The sequence below is a fragment of the Etheostoma cragini genome, chromosome 22 (genome assembly GCF_013103735.1).
Source record: "Etheostoma cragini isolate CJK2018 chromosome 22, CSU_Ecrag_1.0, whole genome shotgun sequence".
Taxonomy (NCBI): Eukaryota; Metazoa; Chordata; class Actinopteri; order Perciformes; family Percidae; genus Etheostoma; species Etheostoma cragini.
In genome coordinates this window covers 2,480,291-2,497,582 of record NC_048428.1, presented here as the reverse complement: position 1 = coordinate 2,497,582, position 17,292 = coordinate 2,480,291, and the positions used below count along the sequence as shown (strand labels likewise).

The 17,292-nt window shown below is 42.6% G+C and overlaps 1 long non-coding RNA gene across 1 annotated transcript; it reads right to left on the bottom strand.

The window, feature by feature from the left end:
• Positions 1-280: 280 nt before the first annotated feature.
• Positions 281-10,552, bottom strand: LOC117937917. Its single transcript, XR_004655282.1, has 3 exons — positions 10,468-10,552; positions 9,693-9,694; positions 281-294 (listed from the first exon to the last, which is right to left on the bottom strand). It is a non-coding gene; the product is annotated as an uncharacterized LOC117937917 (long non-coding RNA).
• Between the last annotated feature and the right edge of the window lie 6,740 nt (positions 10,553-17,292).

Below are 17,292 nucleotides of genomic sequence, written 5' to 3'. Positions count from 1 at the left end.
AACAGCGTTTTGCATGCCAGTGTTACAACCTCAGAGGACAAATTAGAGTCAAAGTAACATCTCCTTGTAAGGTATTGCGTGTGTGTTCTTCTGCCAAACAAAAGCCCACATCTTGCAGAAGAGTGAAAGAGTTTAGATTCAAATGTTTCTACATTTCCTCAGCATGGACAGAGCTCACATCACAGGAATAGTTTGACATTTTGTGAAATATACTGTAGTCATTTCCCCCCCCCCCCCCCCCCCCCCAAAAAAAAAAAAAGTTAGTTCTTTGCCATCCCCATGGTGTGTCAGCACCTGTAGTCTTGTTTATAGCCCATGTGGACAGAGCCAGGACAGCTGTTCCCAGTGTTAATGCTAAGCTAAGCAAACCTACTGGCTACATATTAAATAGACAGATGAGAGTGGTATTGATCTCTGATCCAACTCTCAGCAAGAAAGCAAATAAGAGCATTTTCCAAAATTGCCAAAGTTATCTAATTGGATCAAATTAAACAGGAAGTGTGGTGGGGAGGGGGGATTGAATGCCATCTTGCAATGCCAGACCTGGGAGGGTCTGGCTAGTCCACACAACATTCTGGGATTTGAATAAAACAGGTTTATTGGCATTTATTTAATTAAACCAATTACAATCATCTTGGGCGGTGCTAAGCGCAAGATGGAAGGAAACTTGTTTTGGTGTAACATGTGTACGTTCAACAGTAGTTTTAGTCGTGCAACAGAAAACTCAGAATGGACAGAGAGTCCAGCTAGCTGTCTGGATTTACCCTGCAGAGATCTGAGGACCAGGTAACCATAGTCCTCAGATTGGACAGATAGTCTAGCTAGCTGTCTGGATTTACCCTGCAGAGATCTGAGGACCAGGTAACCATAGTCCTCAGATTGGACAGATAGTCCAGCTAGCTGTCTGGATTTACCGTGCAGAGATCTGAGGACCAGGTAACTATAGTCCTCTGATTGGACAGATAGTCCAGCTATCTGTCTGGATTTACCCTGCAGAGATCTGAGGACCAGGTAACCATAGTCCTCAGATTGGACAGATAGTCCAGCTAGCTGTCTGGATTTACCGTGCAGAGATCTGAGGAGCAGTTGACAACACAAAGAAAGAGGAAGGTAACGGACATCCGGCGGCACCGGAGCAATCCCGAAAGTGGAACGTCGTGGATACTACTACTACTCTGCGCATGATATATGCTGCAAATTCATGGATGCAGGTGAAAGTTAAGAGTTAAAAGATTGTATTCTTGACTCATTTGTTGTTCTCACGCCTAGTGAGCATAGCAAACACACGGCAGATCATTGCTTCATAGCCCAGCCTCCTAAATATAGATTTCACTGTCATCTTTAAGCAGGCAAATGATCTGTCTGTCTGTCTGTATGGTGATGGTCGGCTCATGGCTACATTCCAGGTTTTTTTAATGCCCAAATTGACGTTTCGCTCCGCCATCCTTTTGTTACCGCGCCACGCTTGCTGGCCAAGAAAACACAAAAGTCAGTTATGTGGCAGCAATTGATGCGACAGGCATTTAGTAAGGCAATTTCTATGGTAACAATACTCAGGGACATTTTCATTTTCAGCATCAAATGGGTAAAAACGCAGCCGTGATAATTAGCAGTGTGTGTGTAGCTTAATATGTGTGTGTGGGGAAGCTTCTTTAAAGGACTTGAAAGCCTGGAGGAAAACACAGTTTGGTGTTTTACGACACCGCTCCACTCTCTGTGCTGTCAGTCAGCATTACAGGCTGTTTTTGCCTGTTGTATTTTCTTTTGTAATCTAAAGCACCGTCCTTTTAAAGCGACTCCGCTAATCACTTTATTTAATCAGGCTGTGGCCGAGGAATTATTTTTGTAGCCTGAAGCTCATTTTGAACCTGTAACAATAGCTTTTGGAATATTGGTTTAAGATAATTAAAAAAAAGGCTTTTATATTTAATCCTGGAGGCTGTTATATCTACACATTTCAAGTTGCACTTTCATGTGGATTGAAGATCATGAGGACTCTGATATAGTTGTATTGCACCTGAGGATAATTTGAACACCAATGCAATTAGTGTGACCGTGCAGCAAATAAGGAAACAGTGGCCACAATGTTGGATTCTTTTTCACAAAATATCCCTGAAACCACAGTTTCTGACCCACACCTGTTCTCTTTCCTGGCACCCCGTGCCCCACTCTTATTTTTTTCTGTTTTGAATTATACAAACCAAGCACAGGGCAGCAAATGGTGTTTGAAAGATCAAAAAAATAAAAAAAGACGGGTTTGGGGGTGGTGGGGGGGGTAGACAAAAAAAAAAAAAATCAAAGCGAAGTCGGCAGAATGCATACTTTCAGAGGCAGCGGCACAGTTAAACTGAGCAGGCCCAAGTCCTGTGAAAAGAAATGGAGACAGCCTGAATGCAAATTAAATCCCCCTCATTCCTGCAAATATTGTCTTAGCCATTAGTGCGGGCTTGACTAGAAAGGAGTGGTCCCACTCATTGTCGCTCGGCCAGGGAGAAGTCAGGGGAAGAATTCTATTCACTGGCCGTCTTGGGGGCTCGGTGCACTTGGGCGCTTGTTTGGTACCATTCAAACGCCACAGACCGTGGCAACAAAGAGAGCTTTCAGCGTACCTCACTGTAAAAGCATGAAAGGAGGTGGATGCAAGGGGAGAGAAGGAGGGAGAAAGGAGGCTGGTGGGGGTGAAGGGGGGGAGGGGGGATGGGGGGGTCAGCACTGGAAAAGTTTAGGTGGAGGTACTGAGTGGAACTGGGCCTGTTAGTTATTTTTTAATCGTCCAGTTTATTTTGCTTGGTGGGATATTGGAGCGCTTCATGCAGCTTGCGCAGTTGGCTCCAACGAGTGAGGAGCTGTGGATCACACACACACACACACACACACACACACACACACACACACACACACACACACACACACACACACACACACACACACACACACACACACACACACACACACACACGCAAGTGCGTGGCACTATCTTTATGGGGTCCAGTCGTTGACATAACGCATTCCCTAGCCCCTTACCCTAACCTTAACCATCACATCTAAATGCCTAACCTTAACCCTTACCCTCACCCTAACCATAACCTAATTCTAACCCTGATCCTAAAACCAAGTCTTAACCCTCAAACGGCCCTTGAAAGTTGTGGGGTCCAGCATTTTGTCCCCACAACGCTGTCGGGACCCCACAAGTATACTTTTTTCCCAGTTGTTGGACCCCATGAATATAGTTAAACAACAACACACACACACACACACACACACACACGCACACGCACAGGCTTTGAGCGTCCTGCTTGGCCTGTCTTCGAACAACACCCATGAGAGACAAAAAACGCCATTTCAGCATAAAACCATACCTGTCTTGTCTCCTCTAAAGCTGTTTGTGTGTATTTTTGTATTTACAGACATTTTTACAGCTGGGCTCTGCTTTGTGCATCATCTCTAGTTGCTGTTTTTCCCTCAAACTTCATCATGACGCAGGTCTGAAGTGTCCTGACCCAAAGTGGCTTTTGTACACACAGAAGACAGGTACGTTTTTAAGACGCAGCACATATATTGGAATGAAGGGCCCCACTTGTTTTCAAATTCCAGAGCCTTCTGCTGTATTCATCGGCTCTTAAACCAAACATGACTGTTCACGAACGGATTATTTGTGTTTGAATCCACATGAGAAAGTTCAATCTGCAGTGCACAAGTGGATGAACGCTCACTGAGCCAGCAAGGTTATACTCTGCCAGAGGCCTCGCACATTACCCAACACTGAGAAAGACTATTACGGGGACATATCTCATGAAGCGCATACACAGGAGTGAAGAAGTCAGTAAAGAAATACCGCACAGGTTTGTGTTTGTGTGTATAGGTGGAGCCGGGGTGTGTGCAGCAAACAGAATAGCCCTTGGCATCTAAGATTTGTTTTGACTAGTGCATTTACAGCTGCTGCATAGCATGGGCGATGAAGGGCTCGGTCAAAGTAAAACAACCAACTTCTTACTTTTCTTCTTCTTCTTCTCTTTCACTCGTTCTCCTCTCCTGTCTTTGGAGAGATGGCTCCCGGCCAGCCAGCTGTATAATCAAGCCCTTCAATTCTATTTTATTGACAGATGCTACTTCCAGCCTTGGTTGGGGGAATACGGTTTGTTTTTTGAACCTCTGGGAAAGATTGAATTCCATGGCAGGGTGATATATGCTTTGGAAGGCTTTGTTAATGTTGGGCTACAGCTGCATGGTAGAAGTGCTGGAATGATTTCCTCCATTTTGTCAGAAGGGACTAACCTCAAAAGTTGGACCCAGGGAAAACTGCTGCAACTTCTAACTGTTACAACGTATTGTCTTACTTCCAAAGACACCAGAATGACTCATGTGTCTTACAAATACAGTTAATTTATCATTTGATTGGTTCTATTTATTTAGTGCAAATTCACTGTAAAGTAAACCGAGTTGTCTTGACATAATTATTGCAAATGCTCATATAAAGGCCAACATGATTAGAAATAATGAAAAACTCTTGATTTCTCTATGCAAATGACCATTAACAACAAGTATTTATAGTGTATATAAATGAGTCAAACAAGTTGTTCCAGCTGGTCCAAATTGCGTGGTTTCCGAGCATGGACATTCACTTTGAGTACCTGCCACAGATTCTCAATAGGATTGAGGTCTGGGCTCTGTGCGGGCCACTCCAGGAACTTGGTTTTGGTGTCCTTCAGGAACTTTTGGACGAATTTTGATGTATGCTTTGGGTCATTGTCTTGTTGGAGGACCCAGCGACAACCTAAGGATAGACTACGAGCAGATTTCTGCATATTATCCCCCAGAATTTCAACATAATTGTCTTTTTTCATAATGCCATGCACCTGAACAGGGCTCCTGAACCGTGTTCTTAGGGTTGAAGGCCTCTCCCTTTCTTCGCCATACATAAGCAACATCCATGTACCCAAACAAGTCCAGTTTTGTCTCATCACACCAAAGAGCAGACTTCCAAAACTCATTTTTATCTTTCTAATGTTCACTGGCAAACCTCAGTCTGGCTGTAATGTGCCGCTCTTTGAGTGAAGAGGTTCTTCTGGGACGATGGCCCTGAAGCCCACCACGATGAAGAGCCCTCACATCTTTGTTCCTAGAAACCACAACTCCAGAAGAGGCCAGGTCAGCGACAATCATCTTGGCAGATGTCCACGGCTTCTCGCTGACATCTCGGACTATTTTCCTCTTCGGAGTTCTTGAAATCTTGCGCTTAGGACCGCGCCCAGTTTTTTTTTCTCTCCTTGTACTTGGCAATGAGGCAACGTACAGCGGTTCTAGACACTGTGAAACGCTTGGAAATGGAAGTATAGCCTCGCCCCTTATCATGAGCCTCCACTATCTCCTTTCTGAGCTTAAGACTGATTTCCTTAGTCTTTGGCATGGCCTTTTCAGTAGCCTCTCAATAATGTGTTCCCTGTTCCTTGGAGTTCTTTTATGCTGATTGAACGCTCAGCTGTTGTAAGGAAGCAAAATGACTGCACAGGTGTTGTTTGCAATCTGATTGGTTAATAAGGTGTGTTTTGAAAGCCACAATTCACATAGGGCTCTAATATTTTTGCCCTCCCCATTTTTTACTACAGTTGATATAAAAAAAGCCTAAAAATGTATTTTATATTTCAAAATGTACCAAAAGCTACTAAATAGCATTGGCGAATGTTTGATTATATCAGGCTTTATCAATGCTGCAAAAGTTGGGAAGGATTTAAGGTAAAATGTTCTGTAATTCTTGGGGGATTAATCATTTTGGCCTCAACTGTACAGTGTAGTATTTTCTCACACTTCAGGTTAAATCTCACGTTAAAACATTTTGGGCAGTTGTTGTTAGTAGTTGAAGCGGAGCTACATGAGTCGAATCCCCAAAGTCAGTGCCGTTTCTTACCCTGCCCCCTGCGCAAAGTGGCAAACAGAGCCTTTTTGGACGCCAGGTTGGTCAAACTTTGGCAACAGCATACTTGCCGGAAGGAACAGGAGACATATTGGCATGAAATAGCTGCTGATCTTCAGCTGCCTGGTAATGCTTTTTGTTCAGATTTAGTTAGACAGCTTGTTCTTTTTTTGATTTGTTGTTGTGTGTTGTTCTAAGTGAGTGTTTGTGTGTGTGTGTGTGTGTGTGTGTGTTTAGATAGCGAGCCTACAGACTGTTTCAGTGAGTTAGCTGTGGGATACAAGTTGACTCCCAAAGTCTATTTGAATTTACAATTTTGGAAAATTAGCACCAGTTATAGTTTGGCAACTTAGCAATCAGCAGTTCCTGGAAGTACACTTGGGTTAAAGTGGGATCTGATACATGGGGGGAACCCTAAGATCCGGAGGAAATTCCTTTTTCAAATTTGAACTTAACACCACTTAACTACTACTACTTTAAAAAAAGTATCTATCCACTACACAGTACTTAAAGGTCCAGTTTATATTAATTTCTCCCATGTAGCATTGAGATCATGTATAGCAATCAGCTCTCTCACACCACGCAGTTCAAAGTACAAGTTACAGCTACAGCTACAGTAGCATTCACGCTTCAAAAAGCTCCAATATTCTCCTGTTCCTGAAACTTGGATTTTGAATACACGCATGAGGCAGAGTAGCAAACAGGAAAGTCAGGAATTTTCCGGGTGGGCCGGTAGTGTTCGTGTCTGATCACCCAACCCGGCCTCTGCCAGCTCCGGCCGCCGCTGCCCGCTAGTCAAACTAGCCTGCACGGCTGGCTTCAGCAGCATCTTATTATCCGAACATTCATCTCTCCCCTGCCCCCCGAGGGCCGGTGGTCTCTGAAATTTCCAGGTAGATTTTTTTTTTGTCCCACTCCGCCACAGAACTTATTAAAATAACATGTGGTTCTCCATGTTTTTTTCTTCTAACTTGCCGGGGCTGTGAAGCGACAATACCCATTAGCAGCATTAGCAGCATTAGCAGCAGTTGTTAGTATAGCATGTGACAGCAAAAAAGCGAAAGGTGGAGCACTACGTCCTGGATTTCCCTCACCGGCTAATGTATTTCAAGATGGAGCATGACTATGGAGCATCTACCCCAGTTGATGCAAGCGCAAGTGTAAAATTTCAAGCCAATAGCAATAAAAAAGGACAAGTTTGTGAAGGGAAATACAGATTTTGATAATGAACAACTGCAAAAGTTACACATTGGACCTTTAAAGCAAACTCAGTTTTACAGCTAGTTCACCTGTTATCACCTTCTTATTTTCTTCTTCCAAAACAGCCAGAAGTTTTCTTTCAGACAAAATTATGATAACTGCATGCCAAATTAACCAGAGCACACAAGGCCAAATTGCCTGCTAAGTCACGACATTGCAAAGGCTATTTTTAACCGGAGTCCAACGCAGTCAGTCCACATTAAAATACACCACGGCTTAATTCACATCCATGTAACTTCTCAGAAGGACAATGAGGGTAAAACATCATCACTGATCTGAGTTCTTCCAAATATTCTCTGGTCCATGTCAGCTAAAATCACCGGATCTGCAGCCCGTTAGTGTGTCGTTCACTCCCGAGCCTGTTTGTAACCGTGATTATCACCTGTTCTACTGACTGTACCCGATAGTACGAAACTGTCCTGCTGGTTTACAGACATAGTCTCCATCCACAACGTTCCACTTCTGGGATTGCTCCGTAGATTTTACTCTCTTCGGGCGAATGTCCGTTCTCTGTTGGAATTTTAACCTCCTGTTGATTTCAGAGGACTATGGTTACCTGCTCCTCAGATCTCTGCAGGGTAAATCCAGACAGCTAGCTAGACTATCTGTCCAATCGGAGTTTTCTGTTGCATGACCAAAATAACTTTTTAAAGATACCATGTTCCACCAAAACAAGTTCCTTCCAGAGGCTATTTTGCAGCGGCACCATGGCTCTGTCCGGTACTTAGAGCTGCCCATAACGATTGTGATTGGCGCTGTGGAGGAAGGTCCGGCAAAGCGAGACTATTAAAGACATGTGAACGCACCACAGACAGTTCTCTTGTAATCCTGGCAGTGCGCTGCTGAAAATTAATAGGGGAAACACTGAAAACGTTATTTGGCGTTGTTTTAAAAGAAAGGTAAAAGCGAATATGTGAAACTGACAGTAAGATTAATTTACTTGTTAATCGAAGGTGGTGGAACGCCGTTCCGGATCATTGTCGTCCACTTTAACCCCTGGATGTACAGACAACTATGACTGCATTACTGGAGAAGACTTAAAATGAGGTAAAACTCTTCTGGAGTTAAAAGAAGTGTCTTTTGTCTATTCCTTGAAGCAGATTCATGCACATTTATCTGCTATAGAATCTCCAATACTATCCACAAGAAGTGTCAGTTACATTGGATCAACAGTCTGTATCATAGAATACAAAGTTTGATTCATACTGCAACAAGCGGGTTAAAGTATCGTAATTACCTCCATGTATTCATGTGTCAGGTTGAAGCAGCGCCAGTTGCTGACCATATGTGAATGGGCCAAATGTAGAAGAACAAACTACAGTTACTGACTTCCTGTTGTTTTCAGAACACCGACATACACCTGTCCCTTCCACCACAAGCTGTATCTCTGCCTCGCTAGCATAGATGTGTTTGTATATGTGCACGATCCCGCATTTGCAAAATGTGCAAGTGATTGAAAAAGCTCAAGATTCAACAAAGTCACCCATCCCTTCTCATTCCAGTGTATTCTCTGCTCTGTAATGGCACCTTTTTTTGTAAAACAGAACCTCAAGAATTCCCATTTGCTACCTCGTGATACAAAAACAACCAAGAATACTTTACTGCATGTGCTCTTTCATTCAAAACGAGCTAATGCGTGTCAGCCAAGAAATCCTCGCTCACATGAACAGAGGAAGGCAGAGGGTGCCAACACAATCTGAGGCGGAGAGACAGCAGGTTGTTGTCGGTGACAGCTGGGATGGAGAGGCTGACTTCTTTATTTAAAGTATGGTATCTTCTATCTCTTCCTGCCAGCCTGGCGTTTCCACATCTTCTATCGGAGCCTCCGTGTTGTTCGGGCGGGACAATCTTTCACCTCATGCAGTTGCTGGGAAGACTGATGCATGCTTACGGCACACACAGTGACAGGAGAAGGCACACACAGAACACACAACAAATACATTCATGTTGTTTTTCATACGCACAAATACAATCACAGGCACAGGTTGGCAACCTTTCATTGCAGATCTGAATTCCCAGATTGAGGGAAGAATGGGGGTTGGAAACATGGATGAGTAACATGCTTCACTTTTGGAGTTTATCCCACAGTTACTTAATGAATGACGCATATAATTAGTGTTGACTTTCCTGGAAAAAGGGAATATTTAAAAATGACACCTGGAATTAATAGCTTTGTGAAAATTCTCTGAATCAGATTATGTAATTACTTTGTCAAATACAATCACAGGCAAAGTAATGACATTACTTTGTCTATCCTCATATCTCTTGTCTTTGTTGTTTTGATGTCATCGTAACTGTTTAATCAAAGAAAATCAAGAGAATCAGGTGCGGACATTGTCCGAAGTTGCCCTTTCACACATGTGGTCCTCAAAAGGAGATTTACGGTGTTAGTCACGTTCTTACTTCCAGTACTGGAAATATTCCTACTCTGGTTTTGCCAAGGGGTAGCATCTGGGTACAGCATGCATGAGGCAGGACATGGCGCAGATTACGATAAAACAGGGTCATCCCACTTAATTACAACTTGGGTCTTATTTTCATAGTTATGGTTTTCATTCCTTTTGGTAATAAGATTTCAAATTGTGCGGGTGGGAAAATAAAGCAGTCACCCACAGGTTAGCCATACTTTTTTAAAGAAAACAAAGGTGTAGGGTAATGTCATTGCCCATATCATTGTTATGTTTCGGTTTTTATCCTGCTCCTTTCTTCTGCTTTCTGTTATTTTTCTGTGTTTCCTCCCTGGTCTTGTGTGCGTGTTCCTGTCTGGTGTTTTCCTTTTACTGTCTGCATGTTCTGTTTCCTGTTTTATTTTGATAGGCTAGTTTTCTGTGCGGTCTAGTCTTTAGTTTTACTTCCTGTGTTTTCCCACTCCTTTGATTACCTGATGTTTTCCACCTGTCTCCCAGCCTTCTTGTCACCTGCCTCTCGTTATCTCGTTACACTCTGCATTTAGTGTCTGTGCTCCCTCGGCTCTTGTCAGATCATTTTGTGTGTTGGCGTGCTGTGTGCTTGTGTGACGTTTAACCCTGTGAATTTTGGTCTGTTTTTCACAATAAACCCTAGTCAAACGCCCTCCTGCCTGCCCGTTGTGTCTCTGCATATCTTTGGGTTCTTCCTTCCATGAATGTAACAGTTATCTGTTGTGAACGTCCACAGACAACGTTCCTCTTCAACATTGACTAACCATATTTATCATAGCAAAAGTTGTTTTAGTCGTGCAACAGAAAACTCTGATGTGACAGATAGTCTAGCTAGCTGTCTGGATTTACCATGCAGAGATCTTAAGACCAGTTAACCATAGTCCTCAGATTGGACAGACAGTCTAGCTAGCTGTCTGGATTTACCCTGCAGAGATCTTAAGACCAGTTAACCATAGGCCTAAACAAAACCCGTTCAGCACAAAGAAAGCGTAAGGTAACCTACATCCGGCAGAATTTCCAGCAACGGAGAAATCCTGGAAGTGGAAAGTGGTGTATGTTTAGGCAGGTTCAGGGTGGCAGTGCATGTGTGAAAGGGGCTTGTGTTACCAGATTTCAGCTATTTGCTGAGTACTATTTATTCTAAGTGATAGAAATGATGTCCAAAACTACCAAAATAAATATGATAAACTAGAATCAGCCAGCCATTGTGAGTCTGGTTCTGGTTTTGAGTCTGGTTTTGAACAACGTTGTTGAGATATAAGGAATGAGGTGCAGAATTCAAGAAAAGGCTTGTTGACATCTGTGTTTTTCCACTTAGAGAGAAACTCTGCCAAAACACAAGGACACCTCAAACCCACAGCCACTATCCGCTGCTACTGTGGCTTTTTCTTGTAAAAATATAGCTATGCTCACCCCATAAATGCTAGCAGACACTGGGTTTGCATATTTCTAAATATGTCTGTGGTACAGGTGTGTGGTGGAGACAGCCACACCTGGACATATAACCTGGACTATTTATCATCTCTCTACTTCTCCACTCTCTCTGCAGTTTGCTTGCTTGCCAGCCTCGACTATTTCCCCTCCAGCAATGACAGGATTATGTCTGACATGTTTAAGGAAGTGGCTTTGGCAGGCGGTGTAGAAGAGGCAGTCGCTGAGACACACACATAATGTACATCCATACACACACGCACATTCCTGATTCCAGCCTTGACTCAGTTACCTTGTATAGCAGGGCAGGTTTCGACGATGCATCTGTCTGTCAAGCCGAAGCTGAAATTAATCTTTGTGTAAAAAGAACGGGAGGGATGAGGCAGGGAGGCTCTAGCATTAACGCTGTTATCATTACAGATGTCAGGCGGGATGACAGGGGAAGGGTGATGCTGTTGGTAAACCGATCGTCGGCGCTTGATTCGAGCGGGGAATTAGCCTCGCTTCATTTAATGGAAGTGTTGGGACAGGTGAGCTATTTATTTACACTGCTGCCGCTCCTGCTGGTGATTATTTTATTTCTATTGAGGAGGCCTTCACTTGTCTCCTCCGGAGTTGCATTTGTCTGCCAAGAACATGACAAATGACACTCTGGAGGAAGAGGAGAGTAAATGCACTCCGGGTCTGTTTTTGCACGGCCCAACCAGACCGGCTCCATCTTGCGTTTCGTGAGCCAAATTCCTGGAAAATGACTTAATTGTGGGGTAGATTTCCAAATGATGATTCGAGGCAAAATGAAAAGAAAGAAGAAGACGGGGCAGGGTAGGAGTCTCGTGTGACTGCTCGATTTTCTCGACAGGTGAAATCGCTGAGGTTGGAAGAGAGGTAAAGTTGAAGAAACAGAGGGAATAGAGGAAATGGAGAGGAAGCAGGGATACCTTCACAGGTTCTACCGGCAAGAACTCAGACGTTAATTGCAGACAAACTTGTCCAGAACGAGGGGAGCTGTCTACTTGCGACATCCTGTGCTTTCAGCCGGGTTTTTATCCCAGAGACGGAGAACAAATGGCAGGAACTGGAGTGCCTGGACGTGCTGAGGGGCTCCTTGCACCTGCTTTTAAGTCGACATGCCTGAACATGTCGCCTCCTCCGTCACCCCGGAGGTTTTCCACTGTTGATGCAGACAGGACGCAATCTGTCTCCCTGAACCCACAACCCCACTATTCATCAAGTTTTATATGAAGTCACAGGCTGTAAATCAATGTTCAAAAAGAAGGGGATGGAGAGCAGAGAGTAGACATTCAAAGAAGTTCAGAGTCTCTTTGAAATCTTGCATCGTCACAAACAGGTGTTTTGATTCATGCGTTTAATTGGGGCATTTCTTAGATTCACATGAAAGGGAAGGTGAATTGATATTTTTGGGCAATGAGAAGGCACAGTCAATGTTTTCCCCTGAAAGATGCACCCCCACCCCTCACCATGGACCTGGGGATAAAACACGGTCAACGTTCCCTTGGGGTATTCCAAGAAATCATTGAAGATGTGGTATTATAAAATCTTTGGGAAGAATTAGCATGGGGTTTAAGTTATGGTTAGTAGTTTTTGCTTATTCACTCAAATAGCTTGACATCTACGAAATGGATTGGCCCAAACTTTGAATAGTCATTCACGGTTCCCAGAAGATGAATCCCAATGACTTTTGCCTGACTTTTCCTCTAGGTCCGGACATCTTTGGTTCAGTGTGACTTAAAAAAAATGGGATGGATTGCCATGAAACATGTTCCCTAAAGGATGAATCCTAGTGACAATGCAATCGGTTGACTCTTCTGTTATAGCCCAACCTTGAGAACTAATGGTGTAATGGAGGTGAGCCGTGGTCATCAGAGATCAACAATCACCATTCGGAATGCATGTGAACCGCAGATTAATTGCAAGGTATAACCATAACAATAGTGTGAATTAAATGTTTATTGTCACTTTTACTTAAAATAGGATAAGGAATCTCTAAGAAGGTTGCCGTTAATACAGGCAACGCAATTTTTGGTTCTTGGGAATTGGGCATGTTAAAATTGTATCTTCATGTGAATGGAGCATGTTAAAAGCAGCTGATAAATGGCTACCGAAGGAGTGAAAGAACTTGAAAAGTTGTGACTCTGGCTACAGAGGTCATGGGCTTTGAGCCGGGTGCAAACGACGGCTTCAGAACTCAATCGTATCGGGGGCAGTTGGAAGATGAGTTACCCGAGAATAGGGGGCTTTTAGGTACAGATGCCATCAACAGAGCTCAATTGTATCAGCAGCAGTTATGGTTAAGTTTAGGTGACAAAGTTAGTGTTATGCAGCAACGACAGTTACGTTCGGGCACCAAACTGACTATTTAAATTTAGGAAAAGATTGTTTGTTACCGACGTCTTTAATTATTTAGATTTTAAGTCCAATACTGCGTTGATAACCCATCAGCTTCTTCAACTTAGTCCAGTCATCCAAAGTAGAATGGATCATAGGAACAAGCATTTCCTGGGTGAAGGTCCTTTTTTTTACCCTGGGAAAGCAAATTCAGCTCATTGCTTGACATGCTGTGTTTTATGACATGGAAAAACTTGGTTCCCCTTTGTTGTGGTGATCAGGAAATGTATCCAATGCGTGACTCAAAACCAATCCAAACCGTGAGTTTTGTGATCCGTTGCACATCTATTGAGAACTATTGGACAGATTACATTGGAATTTACCACAGATATTTAAGTTCCCTCAAGGACATAGGGACATTGTCTTTTTACACATCTCATGGCTTGACTAGTTACTGTATGTCAAAGAAACTAAAATGACAACATTCTACATCTGTGCCTTTAGATAAAGAGGACTCATGTGCTAAGAAAAACAGAACTTAGGGTATGTCCAAAAAATCATAAATGTATGGCTCTAAGATAAAAATCATCAGCTTCCCCTGATTGCCTATTTCTACTATTTTACTGTTTAAATTTGTTCCTCTCTTCAGTTTTGGTGTACGAACAGCACGCCATGTAAAACAAAAACTAATTGCATACTCTTAAAGTGAGCCATGTTGTAATGGGCTGATCTTTTTCTATTTTATGGCTGTTAATCTTGGCACCGTGTTTTAATTTTGATTTATTATCTAATGGTAATAGATTGTGGTTCTGGTCAGAAGCGCGTGTCCTCTGGACTGCTCAGCAGCGAGGCTAAAATAAGATTTGGTTTGTTATGCTTGTTTTAACAGAAGCTGTGGCCTCTTCATTTGGTGGTTTCCTTCATAGCTCCAGTTTTATAAATATAATACATATAATCCTGAACACCACTACCTCATCTCACTCTCCTTGTGCCATTCTAATAACAGACTGACCCAAACACATACTGTACATTTTTACATTTTAATTTAGTAGGGGGAAAAAGACCTTGGGAACTTCTACAGGACATTAGTAATTGACTGATTTTATTTTCTTAAAGCCAGACGCCTCTGAGCAAGTGGTGCAATTCATCATAGAAATCCACTTCTGCCAGCTACCTCCTCACAAATGTGGGAATTGTCCAGCATTTCAGCAATGTGTCACGAGCTCCATTCCTGAAGTCATTAACATTGAGGAGACTTCTAGAAGTGGCCAGAAACAACACAAGGTTCGTTCCAGTGAAGTGCTGTAAGTGCATGGTGAGATGGAGCAAGGCAACTGTCGTCCTATAAAAAACACTCCCCGAGCAGCAATTACGATCTATATTTACAATTCTAGTGGCAGCGCCACCTATTGGCTGTAGTAATTATGAGGAGCAAAACAGGAAGTGAAATAAAAGAGTGCAAGGAAAGTGAGGAAAAAAATAGGACACAGGTCTTTTACCCGGGAGCGTGCGGTTTGAACGTTTTTTTTAACATGTCCGGCCTCATGTGCTTAACCATCGGGAAGTGAAGTAACGTCTGCTTTGAACTTAAACCACATTCCTTTTCTAAACCTACCTTTGCCTAAACATAACCAAACTGTGACCATTATTCCAACGTTAAAAATTTAACAAAACCAAATCTGGTTTAGTTTCGAGGTTGTATTTCTTGCCGACACTCGGGGCGCTAAATTAGGTAACGCTCCTGTGGGTCGTATTAGCCCTCCTGTTAACCTTGGATCACATTGGACCCATTCGAAAGAACAATTTGACCCATTTTCAGTCAATTTTATTTAGTTTTGTCACAAAAAATGGGCCGATGAAATAAGCGCTGAAAATGTCAACGTTAAAAGCATCAAAAAAAGCACCCAAAACAACGAAAAAGTGACCACAACGTTTTTTGTCATGGTTGACGGGAAGACAACACCAAGGTTAAGAGGATAGGAACATCGAAGTTTGGTTTGAAGGACTTGTTGGAAGCAAGACAGTAAGGAAAAATCTCAGAACCCTTGAATGATGAAATCCATGAACAGCTTCAAATACAAAACTCACTTCACTAGTGAAAAGCTGGGATACAATGAAGTGAAGAGCTAACGAATATCTTCAGCTGTCAGCTTGATAATATACTGCTCGGAAGTCAGTGCTATTTTAATGACCTGAGGCGTGGACAGACTGTATGCACACAAAAAAAAGCTTGCTGTCAAAACTGAGCCAGAACGAGCACATCAGCAGCACCTCATCTGTTTTCCACTAACACGCTGAAAGAGAAATCCATGAAATCCAAGTCCATGTGTCTATTGGAGCAGATTGAACTTGGCGGATGTGTGTTAAACGGCCGGGCCCCTGGAGTACTGAATAATGATCCCAGTCGCCCCTCGCTCGCTGGCTCGGTTGTTGGAGTGCAGCGCAGGAGAAGTCTGAATGGAAAAATCTTCTGTCCAAACAATGGTCTGCTGCTGTCTCTCCCGTGCACCCTGAGCGTCTGTCATCAGCCGTCCTCATTGTTTTTGGACAATTGGCACTAATTTGCCATCTGGTTGTGAAAGCCTTTGTTACGCGGGAAGGGAAGCATTGTGTAGTTATCAATGGCGAGTCCACTTAGGGAGCCGCCGTGGACAGAGACAAATGAGGAGACATTGCTCTTTATCTCGGCTCCACTGTGGTTTACTTTACTGGCATGACTGTTTATCAGACAATTTGACATAAGTAGAACACGTCAATTTTATGTTGAAGTTGGAATTAGTTGATTTTTTTTTTTTTTTTAATATTCAAAACATTACATCAATCAGTTGTCAACATAATGCAATGCAACTAGAAAAAGCATGCCAATAAACCAAACCCAATCAAATGAAGAGAACATCATCGGATCACATGTGTCAAAAGCATTCATTTTCATTACTCAAGCAGAAGTATAGATACTATGGTATAAGGTATCAACGCAAGCTTTGTATTCAAGTAAAAGTACTGGTTTAAAACTACTTAAAGTGTAAAAGTAATGTAAGGGAAAAAATGCCATCGGTATGCTTTTTTTTTTTAAATTAGACGGTGAGTTTTAGAAACATTTGAAAGTTGTTTTTGCATTCACCTTGCTGGTGCTTGGTTGGGACATTTGGCTCGAGTTCTCTCGAGTCTCTGCCACCGACATCTTCGTACTAGGCACTCTGACGTGATTTTTAAAATAGGAGTATTGCATATTAATTAAAGGTGATGTCACATACATGTAGCAAAATTAATTCTCTGTATTTCATCCCTCAAGGGAGCAGTGGGCAGCCATTGATAGCGCCTGGGGAGCAACTCCAGATCTGAGCCAGTGCCACTGACTGGAGAACCTTTTTTTTGATGGGGGGGGGGGGAACCAGAGCACCCAGAGGAAACCCTGGGGAGAACATACAAACTACACACAGAAACTCCCGGGAATACCTGGATTCAGAACCTAATTTCTGTGAAGCTGCAGTGCTAACCATAAGTCACGAGGCTGTTTTTAAAATGTAAAGAGTAGAAAGTACAGATAATTACGTGAAAATGTAAGTAGTAGAAGTAAAAAGTCTAATGTAAAAGAATTACTCCAGTGAAGTATAGAATCAGCTTTAGTTACCAAGTATGAGGACACACGTGAGAAATCTGTCTTTGGATCATCATCGCTCACAATGCGCTTAGACATACAAAACAACCAATATATACATACTAACATATACACACTCTAAACAGTAACAATGTAGAGGCGATAATGCAAATAGATAGATACCCAAAAGTTCTACTTAAGTAAAGTAACAAAGTATTTGTACTTTCTTACTTGACACCTCTGCATCAGATGCACAACAGATTGAACAGTTGCTGAACTAGGTTTCAAAATAATAGTTTTTAGTTGTTATTATGATTTTATCACTC